Source organism: Somniosus microcephalus, chromosome 7 (genome assembly GCF_052327205.1).
Source record: "Somniosus microcephalus isolate GS21.2 chromosome 7, FLI_Smic_1.0, whole genome shotgun sequence".
NCBI lineage: Eukaryota > Metazoa > Chordata > Chondrichthyes > Squaliformes > Somniosidae > Somniosus > Somniosus microcephalus.
Window position 1 is genome coordinate 276,778,222 of NC_140993.1, and position 15,809 is coordinate 276,794,030.

General features: G+C 42.4%; 1 protein-coding gene across 32 annotated transcripts in view; it reads left to right on the forward strand.

Annotated features, from left to right (window-relative positions):
• The window catches only part of clasp2 (cytoplasmic linker associated protein 2), a 453,349-nt gene that overhangs the window by 73,036 nt on the left and 364,504 nt on the right, over positions 1–15,809 (forward strand). The gene's annotated exons all lie outside the window — the stretch shown is intronic.

Here is a 15,809-nt window from a genome sequence, read left to right on the forward strand (position 1 = left end):
AATGAAGATTGAAGTATAATAGATGTGTAGCAGCCACTTAAACTTACTTGAAATTTATGGATTACATTTACTAAGGAAAAACAGATGTGTTCCGGTCAGACAAGACGTTAACAATAAATTTGTGTGTGCGCTTTTAGAAAATAAGTGTGGACCTGGGTTCCTCGATTGTTTAATATGTGTGGCAGTGATAACTGAGAATTTTGTGTATTAAGAACAATATTATCATTTTAATGAATACATAAAATATTATACTGTGCATAATATAACCACAGCCTGGACAGTTGAGAATGTCCCAACCAACACTTTGGGATGTCCTAAACCTGAGCCAGGCTGGTGTGTATCGTTTCAAGACACTGTTGGGTGATTGATCAGCCAGCCACTCTGTCCCATTAGTGAAACATGGAGAGGTCGGCCATTCACTGGCAGCTGTGATTTTTCCGTTGAACTCCAGCTAACTCTGCAGGCTAATGCCATTAAGAATTTGGTAGTCCTGACTAGCTGAGCAGCAGTGAAATAAAGAATTTTCAGTGCTCTATTGTTCAGCTTTGCAGTTCTGGTTGGTTAGTCTCCAGCAGTATCCCAGCTCCAGTTGATTGGAGAGGGGCCCTTGAGACTTGTCACTTGCCATGCTGTATCTTAAATCTCCTAACTAAGGAAGCTGGATGAATGACTGGCTCAAGCACCGGGCTACTGAGGTTATCACAGAAGATTGACTTGATTCCAATCTTTAATCGTGTCAATCTTCTGTGATAACATCAGTAGTTCTGACCCCAAAGACCCCTCTAAGAAAGACTGATAATTAGACAACTGAAGATTTAAGCTCACCAGGTTTAAAGCCAGCAGGTACCAGGAGCTATACATGAGTGGAATAGTGATGGGCACAGCTCAACATCCTTCTGACCACAGCAGGGATGCCATATTCAAATAGCATTTCCACTCTCTGAACATACAGAACTTGAGCAGCAACCATTTGCCCGTCTAAGTTTGCAGATGACACGGAGTTAGGAGGCACAGTAAATTGTGTGGATTGGAGCAGGAAGTTAAAATGGGACATAGACAGGTTAACTGAGAGGACAAAACTATTGCAGATGGAGTTCAATGTGGGGAAGTGCGAGGTCACCCACTTCGGATCTGAGAAAGACAATCGGAATATCTTGAGAGACTAAGAGCTATGGAGGAGCAAAGGGATTTAAGTGCCAATGTACACATCACAAAAAACCTAGTGTACAGGTACAAAATTTAATCAAAAAGGCGAATTGAATGTTGGCCATTATCTCAAGGGAGTTGGAATACAACAGTGAGGACGTGATGCTTCACTGTACAGAGACCTGGTCAGATCTCATCTGGACTGCTGTGTTCAGTTTTTAGCGCTGAACCTCAGGAAATAAATATTGGGGAATGTCACTCAAAGGGTTGACGGTGGATAAGAACATAAGAAGTAGGAGCAGGAGTAGGCCATACGGCCCCTCGGGTCTGCTCCGCCATTCAATAGGATCATGGCTGATCTGAACCTAGACTCCCGTCCACTTCCCTGCCCTTTCCCCGTAACCCCTAATTCCCTTATCAGCTAGGAAACTGTCTATCTCCGTTTTAAATTTATTTAATGTCGCAGCTTCCACAGCTCTGAGGTAGCAAATTCCATAGATTTACTACCCTCTGAGTGAAGAAGTTTCTCCTCATCTCAGTTTTGAAAGGGCAGCCCCTTATTCTAAGATGATGCCCCCTAGTTCTAGTCTCACCCGTCAGTGGAAACATCCTCACCGCATCCACCCGATCAAGCCCCCTCAATCTTTTATGTTTCGATAAGATCGCCTCTCATTCTTCTGAATTCCAATGAGTAGAGGCCCAACCTACTCGACCTTTCCTCATAAGTCAACCCCCTCATCTCCGGAATCAACCGAGTGAACCTTCTCTGAACTGCCTCGAGAGCAAGTATATCTTTTCTTAAATATGGAAACCAAAACTGTATGCAGTATTCCAGGTGTGGCCTCACCAGTACCCTGTATAACTGAAGCAAGACTTCCCTGCTTTTATACTCCATCTGCCTTGCAATAAAAGCCAAGATTCCATTGGCCTTCCTGATCACCTGCTGTACCTGCATACTAACCTTCTGTGTTTCATGCACCAGGACCCCCAGATCCCTTTGTACTGTAGCACTTCGCAGTTTCTCTCCATTTCGATAATAACTTGCTCTTTGATTTTTTTCTGCCAAAGTGCATAACCTCACACTTTCCAACATTATATTCCATCTGCCAAATTTCTGCCCACTCACTTAGCCTGTCTATGTCCTTTTGCAGGTTTTTTATGTCCTCCTCACTCACTGCTTTCCCTCCCATCTTTATATCGTCGGCAAACTTGGATACATTGCACTCGGTCCCTTCCTCCAAATCGTTAATATAGATTGTAAAGATAGGCAATGGCAAACATTCAAAGACCGAATGGATGAACTACAGAATTTGTTCATCCCAGTTTGGCATAAAAATAAAACAAAAAAGGTGACTCAACCGTGGCTAACCAGGGAAATTAGGGATAGCATAACATCTAAGGAGAGGACATATAAATTGGCCAGAAAAAGCAAAAATCCTGAGGATTGGGAGCAGTTTAGGATTCAACAAAGGAAGACAAAGGGATTAATTAAGAAGGGGAAAATAGAATATGAGAGTAAGCTTTCAGGGAACATAAAAACTGACTGTAAAAGCTTTTATAGATATGTGAAGAGAAAAAGATTGGTGAAGTCAAGCGTAGGTCCCTTGCAGTCAGAATCAGGGAAATTTATAATGGGGAACAAAGAAATGGCAGACCAACTAAATACATATTTTGGTTCTGTCTTCACAAAGGAGGACACAAATAACCTCCCAGAGATGCCGGGGAACATAGGGTCTGATGAAAGGGTGGAACTGAAAGAAATCAGTATTTGTAGGGAAATGGTGTTAGGAAAATTGATGGGACTGAAGGCTGATAAATCCCCAGAGCCTGATAATCTACATGCTAGGGTACTTAAGGAAGTGGCCCTAGAAATAGTAGATGCATTGCTGGTCATCTTCCAGAACTCGATAGACTCTGGAACAGTACCCATGGATTGGAGGGTAGCTAATGTTACCCCACTATTCAAAAAAGGTGGCAGAGAAAAAGCAGGGAATTATAGACCGGTAAGCCTGACATTGATAGTGGGGAAAATGCTAGAGTCCATTATAAAAGATGTAATAGCAGAGCACTTGGAAAGCAGTGACCGGATCGGACAAAGTCAACATGGATTTACAAAAAGTAAATCGTGCTTGACTAATCTACTGGAATTTTTTGAGGATGTAACTGGTAAAATAGATAAGGGAGAACCAGTGGATGTGGTGTATTTGGACTTTCAGAAGGCTTTCGATAAGGTCTCGCATAAGAGATTAGCGTGCAAAATTAAGGCACATGGGATTGGGGGCAAGGTATTGACTTGGATAGAGAACTGGTTGGCGGATAGAAAGCAAAGAGTTGGAATAAATGGGTCGTTTTCCGAGTGGCAGGCAGTGACTAGTGGGGTACCGCAAGGATCTGTCCTAGGACCCCAGCTGTTCACAATATATATTAATGATCTGGAAGAGGGAATTGGATATAATATCTCCAAATTTGCAGATGACATGAAGCTGGGTGGGAAGGTATGCTGTGAAGAGGATGTCGTGAAACTTCAGTACGATTGGGACAGGTTGGGTGATTGGGCAGAAACATGGCAAATGCACCATAATGTGGATAAATGTGAGGTTATCCACTTTGGTGGTGTGGTGATTATTCTTTATGTTTAGTAAGAAGTATTGTGATTGGTTGTTTGTTTCCTGCCTTGGGATATATGCTGTAATCTCATTGGTGGTTGATGTCATGTGATTTGTGGTGGCCATCTTAAATTCAGTTCTTTCCAGCCTTTAGTTGGGACTGGGTGTTGAAGATGTGCTACCGGATTTTTAAGTTAGTAAAGCCTAGATTAGAAAGGCAAATCTATTCTTTATCTCAGGTGGCAAAAACAGGAAGGCAGATTATTATTTGAATGGCAATAGATTGGGAGAAGGGGAAGTGCAGAGAGACCTGGGTGTTCCTGTGCACCAGTTGCTGAAGGTAAGCATGCAGGTGCAGCAGGCGGTTAAGAAGGCAAATGGTATGTTGGCCTTCGTAGCAAGAGGGTTCGAGTACAGGAACAAGGATGTCTTGCTGCAATTGTACAGGGCCTTGGTGAGACCGCACCTTGAGTATTGTGTGCAGTTTTGGTCGCCTTATCTGAGGAAGGACGTTCTTGCCATGGAAGGAGTGCAGCGAAGATTCACCAGGCTGATCCCTGGGATGGCAGGAATGACATATGAGCAGAGATTGTGTTGATTGGGCTTATACTCACTGGAGTTTAGAAGATTGAGAGGGGATCTCATTGAAACCTATAAAATTCTGTCAGGTCTGGACAGACTAGATGCAGGAAGGATGTTTCTGATGGCCGGGGAGTCCAGAACCAGGGGTCATAGTCTAAGGATAAGGGGTAAGCCATTTAGGACTGAAATGAGGAGGAATTTCTTCACCCAGAGAGTGGTGAACCTGTGGAATTCTCTGCCACAGAGGGCGGTGGAGGCCAGTTCATTAAATATATTCAAGAAAGAATTGGATATATTTCTTGAGGCTAAAGGGATCAAGGGATATGGGGAGAAGGCAGGGACAGGGTACTGAATTTGGATGATCAGCCATGATCGCATTGAATGATGGAGCAGGCTCGAGGGGCCGAATGGCCTACTCCTGTTTCTATGTTTCTATTGGCCTTGGAGGGGGTACAGCGCAGATTCACCAGAATGATGCCAGGTCTTAAAAGGGTTAAATTATGAGAACAGGTTGCATAAACTGGGCATGTATTCCCTTGCGTATAGAAGGGAATGGGTGATCTGAGTGAGGTGCTTAAAATGATAAAAGGAATCGACAGGGTAGATAGAGAAATAACTTCCTCTGGTGAGGGAATCCAGAACAAAGGGTATAATCTTAAAATTAGAGCTCGGCCATTTAGGAGTGAAATCAGGGAGGACGTTTTCATACAAAAGGTGGTGGAAATCTGGAACTGATTCCCTGAAAAGGTTACGGATGCTGGGTCAATTGAAATTTTCAAGACTGAGGTTGATAATTTATTGTTCGGTGAGGGGATCAATGGCAGGTGAATGGAGTTGAGGTGCAGATCAGCCATGATCTAAATGAATTGCAGAAGAGGCTCGAGGGACCGAATTGCCTCCTCGTGTTCCTCCATTCCTGTTTGATGTGCCCATACAGAGAAAGTGTATGCACTGTACCAGTTGTACATTTTTTCGCGGAGTGTATATTTACTGGGTGGCTTTTGATGCTTTTCCCGATTGAGACATCTGTTAATTAATGAAGTGTTGCTTATTAGCTTTTATTGTTTCTCTGAGAATCATGTTTAAATACAAAAGCAGTTCAAGATCAGATTTAGTTGGATTACTTTTATTACTTTTTAAATACTTGTACTTGAAGAGGACGAATTTGCAGGGTTATGGAGAAAAAACTGGGGTGTGGGACTAAATTTGACAGCTCTTTCAAAGAGCTGGCACAGGCATGACTGGCCAAATAGCCGCCTTCTATGTAAAAAGATTCTATGATTCTATGACTTTATTACTATTTAAATGAAGACATTCTGGAACTGACATTTTAAGCCAAGTTGTTCTGCAGAATTGTGAGTGGTAGTTTCTAGTTTGGGGGAGTGGTGGGAGGGGAACTAACGGGATAGTGTTTGTGGTGACACCAGTGTTGATTCCAGATCTACTAACACTAGGTGTTTGCAGTCTAGCTGTGCAGACAATTGAAAGTAGTAATTCTGGTTTCAGAAAACCTGAAAGTTGCACCATGGGTTTTAATAAAAAATGATGTGATGTGGGGTACTCCTGTTTTACATGTCAAAGCTGAATGGCGCAATCTCCTGAAGTTCAGTGATTTGTTGAGCCTGTTTTCACCAGCGGTGCCAAAAATTAGAAAATTGCCAGTCAACTTTCTTGTACCAGAAAAGAACTTTTGCTACCAATTTACTGCAATCAGATCTCTGCATGAGTCATCTTATTGTGTAAGTATGTCATCATCGAAGACCCTGGATGAAGATCAGCTGTTTACAAAAAGGCACTCTGAAAATTCTGATGTCGGTTATGGGCAACAAGCAAAATGAAGCAAACCAACTCGGTTTTCTCGATCTTTGAGTGGAAGATTGCTTGGCCTTAAAGTGGAGGCAGCGCCCTAAAGTGTTTTACTTTTTGATAGATTCAAAATAAACTTGTTAATCATTGCAAATGAGAGAAATGTGATGTGTACTAAAGTGGTCAGTGGGTACTCCAAAACCATTGTTCTAAATGAAAAGTTTTCAGGCTATGTTGGAATTGGCTTGAAATTAACTGGAGATGTTACTGCCAACTTAATTGAAGATGTTCTTGAGATTTCATCAAGAGACATTGTGAGGGCAAGCACTTTGATGGCACAGCTTCCATTTTCGCAATGGATTACAGGCTACCACCAGATAAAGCCAGCTATTGGTTTTGTGTATATATATATTGTGTAGAAATCTCATTGTTGATTAAGGAATTGAGCAAAGAGTAATTCACAATGCTATTAGCCTTGAGTCAGCTGTGGCTCAATGGTAGCATTCTCGCCTCTGAGTCAGAAGGCAACAAGAGCAGGTCAGAGGCTGGGTATTCTGCGGCGAGTGTCTCACCTCCTGACTCCCCAAAGCCTTTCCATCATCTACAAGGCACAAGCAAGGAGTGTGATGGAGTACTCTCCACTTGCCTGGATGAGTGCAGCTGCAACAACACTCAAGAAGCTCGACACTATCCAGGACAAAGCACCCGCTTGATTGGCACCCTATCCACCACCTAAAACATTCACTCCCTCCACCACTGGCGTACCGTGGCTGCAGTGTGTACCATCTGCAAGATGCACTGCAGCAACTCGCCAAGGCTTGTCTGGCAGCACCTCCCAAACCCGCGACCTCTACCACCTAGAAAGACAAGGGCAGCAGGCGCACGGGAACACCATCACTTGCAAGTTCTCCTCCAAGTCACACACCATTCTGACTTAGAAGTATATCGCCGATCCTTCATCGTCGCTGGGTCAAAATCCTGGAACTCCCTCCCTAACAGCACTGTGGGAGTACCTTCACCACACTGACTGCAGCGGTTCAAGAAGGCGGCTCGCCACCACCTTCTCAAGGGCAACTAGGGATGGGCAATAAATGCCGGCCTTGCCAGTGACACATCCCATGAACGAATAAAAAAAAAAAAAATGGTTGCGGGCTCAAGTCCCACTCCAGCGGCTTGAGCACAGTACGGTGCTGAAGGAGTCTTTCAGCTGAGACTGCCTTCCCTTTATCAGGTGTCTGTAAAATGGCACTATTTTGAAGAAGAGCACGAGAGTTCAACCTGGTGTCCTAGCCAATACTTAGCCCTCGACCAACATCTAAAAAGAGATGATCTGGTCGGATCTGTGGGACCTTGCTGTGCGCAAATTGGTTGCGGCGTTTCCTACATTACTACAGTGACTACACTTCAAAAGTTCCACACTGGCTGTAAAGTGCTTTGCAACGTCCCCGAGGCCATGAAAAGGGGCTATATAAATGCAAGTCTTTTTCTTTTTTAAGTGCAATCATACAAGCAGAACAGCCCCTATAAGGTGACTGCACCTAACTGGAATCCTCTGTCACGTTCTGGGAGGAAAATTCCTGACTCCGAGCGGAAACGAGAATCTTTGAAGAATTGCACAAGCCAGAAGTGGAGACTGTGTGCAGCAAGCTAATTACCGTACGATCATTTCAAAGCTCCGGGAGATCCTTGGATGGAAGATTGCTCTTCAAGTCTGTCTTGTAAAGAATATGAACTTATCCAAGCAAACCAAACGAGGATCCATGGATGCAATGAAAATAATTTTAGCTGACATCCAGAATTTAATCACAGGGAAATCACTTATAGAAGGATATTTCAAGAGACAACTGCTTGATTTTAACAGTGGTACAGCAATAATTTGCCTGAATGTCGTGCCTTTAATGTAGCAAAACGTCCCAAGGCGCTTCACAGGAGCGTAACAAGACAAGCTCTTCGACATGGCTACAGTGCTCCTAAGTGATGCAAGCATTCAGACTCTAATGTAGGTGTCTAATTTGCCATATCCACAAAATATTATCAGCAATGATAGCCGAGAAGCCAGAACACACACAATGTTGGAATAAATTCTATTGAAGGCAACATTTAGTGATGGTGACAATGGAAATCTGCTGTCGTGTTCTCCAGAAATCAACTGCGACCAATTTCAGATACATATTTTGCTATTGGAGAAGAACATTTATGAGAAGAAATAATTTATTAAATGGAAAGATAAGCCAGTTTGCTTCATAAAGTTTATACAACTGCTCATCATCATTTCCACAGCAAAGCTGAAGTAGACAAACTTTCAAACATCTGCAACCATAACTATGAAGCAGCAATGAATGAATGAAATAAAAACAGAAAATGCTGGAAATACTCAGCAGGTCAAGCAGCATCTGTGGAGAGAGAAACAGAGTTAACGTTTCAGGTCTGGGACCCTTCGTCAGAACTGGAAAAAGCTGGAGAGGAGTCTAGAGCCATCTTTTGTTTCTTAACTTGTCCCATTACCATTTCCTTTTGTCTTGCACCATCTCTTAATCTCTCTCTATCTCTCCTGCCTTCCATCCTTTATCTCTCCTGCCTTCCATCCTATCACAGACCTTCCCTTTTGTTCTTTCCTCCCCTCCCCCCTTTCCCTGCCCCTGCACTTGCTTAAAAACCTGTTTCATCTCCAACTTTTCCAGTTCTGACGAAGGGTCATCGACCTGAAATGTTAACTCTCTCTCTCTCTCTCTCTCTCTGCACAGATGTTGCCTGACCTGCTGAGTATTTTCAGCATTTTCTATTTTTATTTCAGATTTCCAGCATCCGCAGTATTTTGCTTTTGTATTAATGAATGAATGGGGTGCTGCACATTCGCCAAGAGTATTTTAGTGCACTCAGTCACAAGAGTTTGTTAGTAAATTTGACGTGAGGAAAAGGCTTTTTGGGAAGTTTTAACCATAAGGTTAGCTGCATTTGAATCTTAATTTGTTAACATTATAAGATTTCTGGAAAATTGGAAGCTGTACATAGATATGGTGAATGAGATACTCGGCGGTAGTTTGTAGTAAGCATTAACATCAGTTGGCTATTGCTTCGATAAATTCAGGTTAATTTGATGTATTTGTTGCTGCAAGGCAAGTGGGTGTCGTAAGTTGCAACCCGAGAGCTCATGTATGTCGGACATTTTAAGAGTCACAGCTAGGTCATCGAAATTTAAGGTGGTTTCTGGGGCGGGCACGTCAAGTGATATGTCTGGAACCAAGACTGTTACTGTAGCTGATGGTTCATATGATCCACATAGGAGCAGAGCATGAATCACATGATGACCATGCACTTGGAAGTACAAGATTTATACGATAGCAAAATACTGCAGATGTTGGAAATCCGAAATAACAACAGAAAATGCTGGAAAAACTCAGCAGGTCAGGCAACATCCGTGGAGAGAAATTTGAGTTGACGTTTCGGGTTTGACCCTTCTTCAAAATTTATACGCTGGATAGTTCCTGTGCATCATGGAAGTAAGACCAGTGGAGCACTGTGTAGTGATTTAAAAATATATATTGTTGCTCTAGGAATTGACAATGACCCCTATTCATGTGATGAATAAAATATAAAATTCAATTCTCCTATTGATTAAATTGGAATTGGCAATGACCCCCTATTCATCACATTCAGGTGAAGAATAAAATATAAAATTCAGTTCTCCTGTTGATTATATTTGTGTTTACAAGACTTTTAGATCTACAAACTACCTACTGTTGAAGAAATACCTGAAGAAAGTTCATAATTAATTTTACTGACTTCCCAAGTACTCATTGAGTGATGATGCGGCAGTCTCTTGATTTGTAAGTCAAAATAATGTTCCTTAAAGACACGCTTATCCTTCAAATGCCGATACATGCTGAACATTAACACAATCTTGTTGAAAGAATCTACCTGCAGACCATCGTATGAAGAAAATCAGTTACAACTTAAGAGTTGTTTTTTTGGAACTGCTGTGCACAAATTGGCCGCCGAGTTTCCCTACATTACAACGGTGACTACACTTTATATAAAAGAAAAAGATTTTTTCATTGGCTATGAAGCACTTTGAGACATCCTGAGGTTGTGAAAGACTCGATAAATACAGGTTCATTCTTTGCTGCCAGTTAGCTAGGTGAAATCACTCCGCAGTCAAAAAACAAAATGAACAGACATTGCAGAATGTTTGCAAGGCAGGCATTTAATGATTTTTTTTCCCCCCAAGCATTACTTACAAGCTGGCTTGTTAACTAACATATATTTTGTGGGGGAGGAGACACTCGCACAGTGTCTCTCGCAGTTGGAATCAAATGTCAGTCAGACTGATTGAATGCAAGTTTACTCCCTCTGCAGTGGTCCTAAGGAAAGAGCTAAGAGCAATTTCAACTCTGTTCTTGTTCAATGTGATAGTTTGCCAGTGAACTGACAATCTTGCAAAAGGAAGCTACAAAGATGGCTGATGCAAGTAATAGAAAAATTAATATTGATGCAGTAAGATGTGCTGTTTTGAGGTTGAGTGTGATATACTTTGGATCCCTCGCTATGGCTAATGTTAAATTTCCTGCAAGTCGGCCTAACCCCTACATTTCAGAAGTTTTACTTTGAAATGGCTGGTATAGCAGACAAAATAATTAATATTTATTTACAATTAAATAATATATATCCAGGTATAAAGGGTCAGTTGCCCTCAAAATGTAGTTGAAAAAGAGGTCTTGGTAAATCATGTAAACAAAAAGTTCTGATTTCTGATATGACAAATTCAGTTGTTTCTATCTAATTATATCCCTCTTCCACAAGTTGGGAGAAAAGCATAGCCTTTCATCTTGTCAACTGCCAGAATTGTGAAGAACATCAGCCTCCAGTGTTTAATATATTGGGTAATATTGAACTACTGGGTATGAAACCTCAAGGGTTGAAATCTTGCCTGGGAAGGGGAGAGGGTATTGGTTGAGGGCTAAAACCTTGCTCAATGTGCAATGTTGGGGAAAGGGTGATGTTTGAGGACTGAAATCTTGATCGATGATGGGGATAGATTTTTACTCGAAGGATTCATGTACTGTATGTTAATTTAGGGGCTGTTGGGTAAATTTAGGTCCGGCCCTATTGTAACGGTTGGTCGCCTTAAGTTACTTTTACAGTGCCATTTACATAACATAAGAACATAAGAACATAACATAAGAAGTAGGAACAGGAGTAGGCCATACGGCCCCTCGGGCCTGCTCCGCCATTCAATAGCATCATGGCTGAGCCGAACCTAGACTCGCGTCCACTTCCCTGCCCGCTCCCCGTAACCCCTAATTCCCTTATCAGCTAGGAAACTGTCTATCTCCGTTTTAAATTTATTTAATGTCGCAGCTTCCACAGCTCTCTGAGGTAGCAAATTCCATGGATTTACAGGAAACTTTTTTTTATATGGGACCGACGTGGTGCTGGTTCATCAAAAATTCCGGATAACCGAAAGCTATAGTAAAAGATACGGAGAGATGAAAGCTCCGTATAAAGCTACAAACCCTGTTGCTTAGCAACAGGTTCAGAACAATGGCCACAAGTTCCAAGCGTCTCTGTAGCTTAGCAACAGCTGCAGCCACACCCTTGCACAGCAACAGATGGAGGAAGGCAAGTACAATATGAAGTAAAACTTAGCTGCACCTACTCCTGAATTTTGCCGGTTAACCGAGACTTCCGGTTATTTAGGTGCCGGTAAAGCAAAAGCTTCCTGTACTACCCTCTTGAGTGAAGAAGTTTCTCCTCATCTCAGTTTTGAAATGGCAGCCCCTTATTCTAAGATGATGCCCCCTAGTTCTAGTCTCACCCATCAGTGGAAACGTCCTCACCGCATCCACCCGATCAAGCCCCCTCACAATCTTATATGTTTCGATAAGATCGCCTCTCATTCTTCTGAATTCCAATGAGTAGAGGCCCAACCTACTCAACCTTTCCTCATAAGTCAACCCCCTCATCTCCGGAATCAACCGAGTGAACCTTCTCTGAACTGCCTCGAGAGCAAGTATATCTTTTCTTAAATATGGAAACCAAAACTACGCAGTATTCCAGGTGTGGCCTCAGCAGTACCCTGTATAACTGAAGCAAGACTTCCCTGCTTTTATACTCCATCCCCCTTGCAATAAAAGCCAAGATTCCATTGGCCTTCCTGATCACCTGCTGTACCTGCATACTAACCTTCTGTATTTCATGCACCAGGACCCCCAGATCCCTTTGTACTGTAGCACTTTGCAGTTTCTTTCCATTTAGATAATAACTTGCTCTTTGATTTTTTCTGCCAAAGTGCACAACCTCACACTTTCCAACATTATATTCCATCTGCCAAATTTCTGCCCACTCACTTAGCCTGTCTATGTCCTTTTGCAGGTTTTTTATGTCCTCCTCACTCACTGCTTTCCCTCCCATCTTAGTATCGTCGGCAAACTTGGATACGTTGCACTTGGTCCCCTCCCCCAAATCGTTAATATAGATTGTAAAGAGTTGGGGTCCCAGCACTGACCCCTGCGGAACACCACTAGTTACTGATTGCCAACCCGAGAATGAACCATTTATCCCCACTCTCTTTTCTGTTAGATAGCCAATCTTCCACCCATGCCAGTATATTACCCCCAATCCTGTGATTATTTTTATCTTGTTCAGTAATCTTTTGTGTGGCACCTTGTCAAATGCCTTTTGGAAGTCCAAATACACCACATCCACTGGTTCCCCTTTATCCACCATGTTTGTTACGTCCTCAAAGAATTCGAGCAAATTTGTCAAACATGACTTCCCCTTCATAAAACCATGTTGACTCTGTCCGATTAAATTATGCTTATCCAAATGTCCTGTTACTGCTTCCTTAATAATGGACTCCAACATTTTACCAACCACAGATGTTAGGCTAACTGGTCTAGAGTTTCCAGCCTTTTGTCTACCTCCCTTTTTAAATAAGGGCGTTACATTAGCAGTTTTCCAATCTGCTGGGACCTTTCCTGAATCTAGGGAGTTTTGGAAAATTACCACCAATGCATCCGCAATCCCTACCGCTACTTGTCTCAAGACCCTAGGATGTAAGCCATCAGGTCCAGGGGATTTATCCGCCTTAAGTCCTATTATCTTACCGAGTACCATCTCCTTAGTGATTTTAATCGTGTTTAGCTCCTTCCCCCCCCTATAGCCCCCTGTTTGTCCAGTGTTGGGATATTTTTAGTGTCCTCCACTGTGAAGACTGATAAAAAATATTTGTTCAACGTATTTGCCATCTCCATGTTCCCCACCACTAATTTCCCGGTCTCGTCCTCTTAAGGGACCAACATTCACTTTAGCCACCCTTTTTTTCTTTTTATATAACTGTAGAAACTCTTGCTATCTGTTTTTATATTTTTTGCTCGTTTACTTTCATAATCTATCTTCCCTTTCTTAATTAATCTTTTAGTTATTCTTTGCTGGCTTTTAAATGCTTCCCAATCTTCTATCCTCCCACTAGATTTGGCTACTTTATATGCCCTTGTTTTCAGTCGGATACTATCCTTTATTATTTTACTTAGCCACGGATGGCTATCTTTTCTTTTACGTCCCTTTTTCCTCAGTGGAATATATTTTTCTTGAAAGTTGTGAAATATCTCCTTGAATGTACACCACTGCTCATGTACCATCTTACACCTTAATCTATTTTCCCAGTCCACTTTAGTCAACTCTGCTCTCATACCTTCATAGTCTCCTTTATTTAAGCTTAGTACGCTGGTTTGAGATCCAACTCTCTCACCCTCCCACTGAATTTGGAATTCAACCATGTTATGGTCACTCATTCCAAGGGGATCCTTTACTAGGACATTTTTTATTAATCCTGTCTCATTACACAGGACCAGATCTAAGATTGCCTGCCCCCTGGTTGGTTCAGTAACAGACTGCTCAAGGAACCCGTCCCTAATGCACTCTATGAACTCTTCCTCAAGGCTGCCCTGCCCAATTTGATTTGTCCAGTCAATATGAAAGTTAAAATATCCCATGATTACAACTGTTCCCTTATTACAAGCCCCAACGATTTCCTGATTTATACTCTGACCAATAGAGTTGCAACTGTTAGGAGGCCTATAGACTATGCCCACTAGTGACTTTTTCCCCTTATTATTCCTTATCTCCACCCAAACTGTTTCACTATCCTGATCCTTTGACCCAATATCATTTCTCACTATTGCAGTGATTCCATCCTTTATTAACATAGCCACCCCACCTCCCTTTCCTTCCTGTCTGTCCTTCCTAATAGTCAAATACCCCTGGATGTTTAGTTCCCAGTCATGGTCACCTTGCAGCCATGTTTCTGTAATGGCCACCAGATCATACCCATGTGTAGTTATTTGTACCGTCAACTCGTCTATTTTGTTACGAATGCTGCGTGCATTCAGATAAAGAACTTTTAAATATGTTTCGTGACAATTTATTCCTGCTTTTACCCCCTTTACTACTTTACCTTTTATATTTTCTGTCCCTTCCTGACGCGCTCTGGTTTTTAATTTCCCCACTGCTACTTTGCTCTATTGCCTTTTCCGCTGACATTTTTATTTTTCGCTCTCTTGAAACTGCCCTCTCTACAGCCCTAGTTATTCGATTCGCCAGGATTCTAGTCCCAGCACTGGCCAAGTGAAGTCTGTCCCAACGGAACAGCTCTCTCCTGTCCCAGTACTGGTGCCAGTGTCCCAAGAAGCAAAACCCATGTAGAGTCATAGAGTTATACAGCACGGATAGAGGCCCTTCGGCCCATCGTGTCCGCGCCGGCCATCAAGCCCTGTCTAATCTAATCCCATATTCCAGCATTTGGTCCGTAGCCTTGTATGCTATGGCATTTCAAGTGCTCATCCAAATGCTTCTTGAATGTTGTGAGGGTTCCAGCCTCCACAACCCTTTCAGGCAGTGAGTTCCAGACTCCAACCACCCTCTGGGTGAAAAAGTTCTTTCTCAAATCCCCTCTAAACCTCCCGCCCTTTACCTTGAATCTATGCCCCCTAGTTATTGACCCTTCTACTAAGGGGAAAAAGCTCCTTAGTATCCATCCTATCTATGCCCCTCATAATTTCTCCCACACCAGTCTTTGAGCCACGCATTTAACTCTCTCATTTTATTTACCCTAGCCAAATTTGCTCATGGCTCAGGCAGTAATCCAGAGATTAATACCCTTGTGGTTCTGTTTTTTAATTTGGCCCCAAGCTGCTCATACTCCCTCAGCAGAACCTCTTTCCTTGTCCTATCTAAGTCGTTGGTACCAACATGGACCACGACAACTGGATCCTCCCCCTCCCACTGCAAGTTTCTCTCCAGCCCAGGGGAGATGTCCTTAACCCTGGCACCGGGCAGGCAACATAGCCTTCGGGACTCTCACTCTAGGCTGCAAAGAACCCTATCTATCCCCCTTCTGATACTGTTCCCTACCATATTTTTAGAATCTTGAGACCGTTACTAATATATAGCGGATGTGATTTTGATCATTTTACTTAGCCTGGCTAGTGGAAGTGCCTAATATACAAATCATTTGGACCCAAACAACTCCCTTCTTTGCCACATAGTAATGTAGATTGAGTCATTTTCAGTTCCAGTCCTCTTAAATGCAATTCACATCATAGAGAAAATGTTACAATAAAAGAGAAAATGTTAGAATAAAAGCAGACAGGTAGATGGGATTCTCCTATG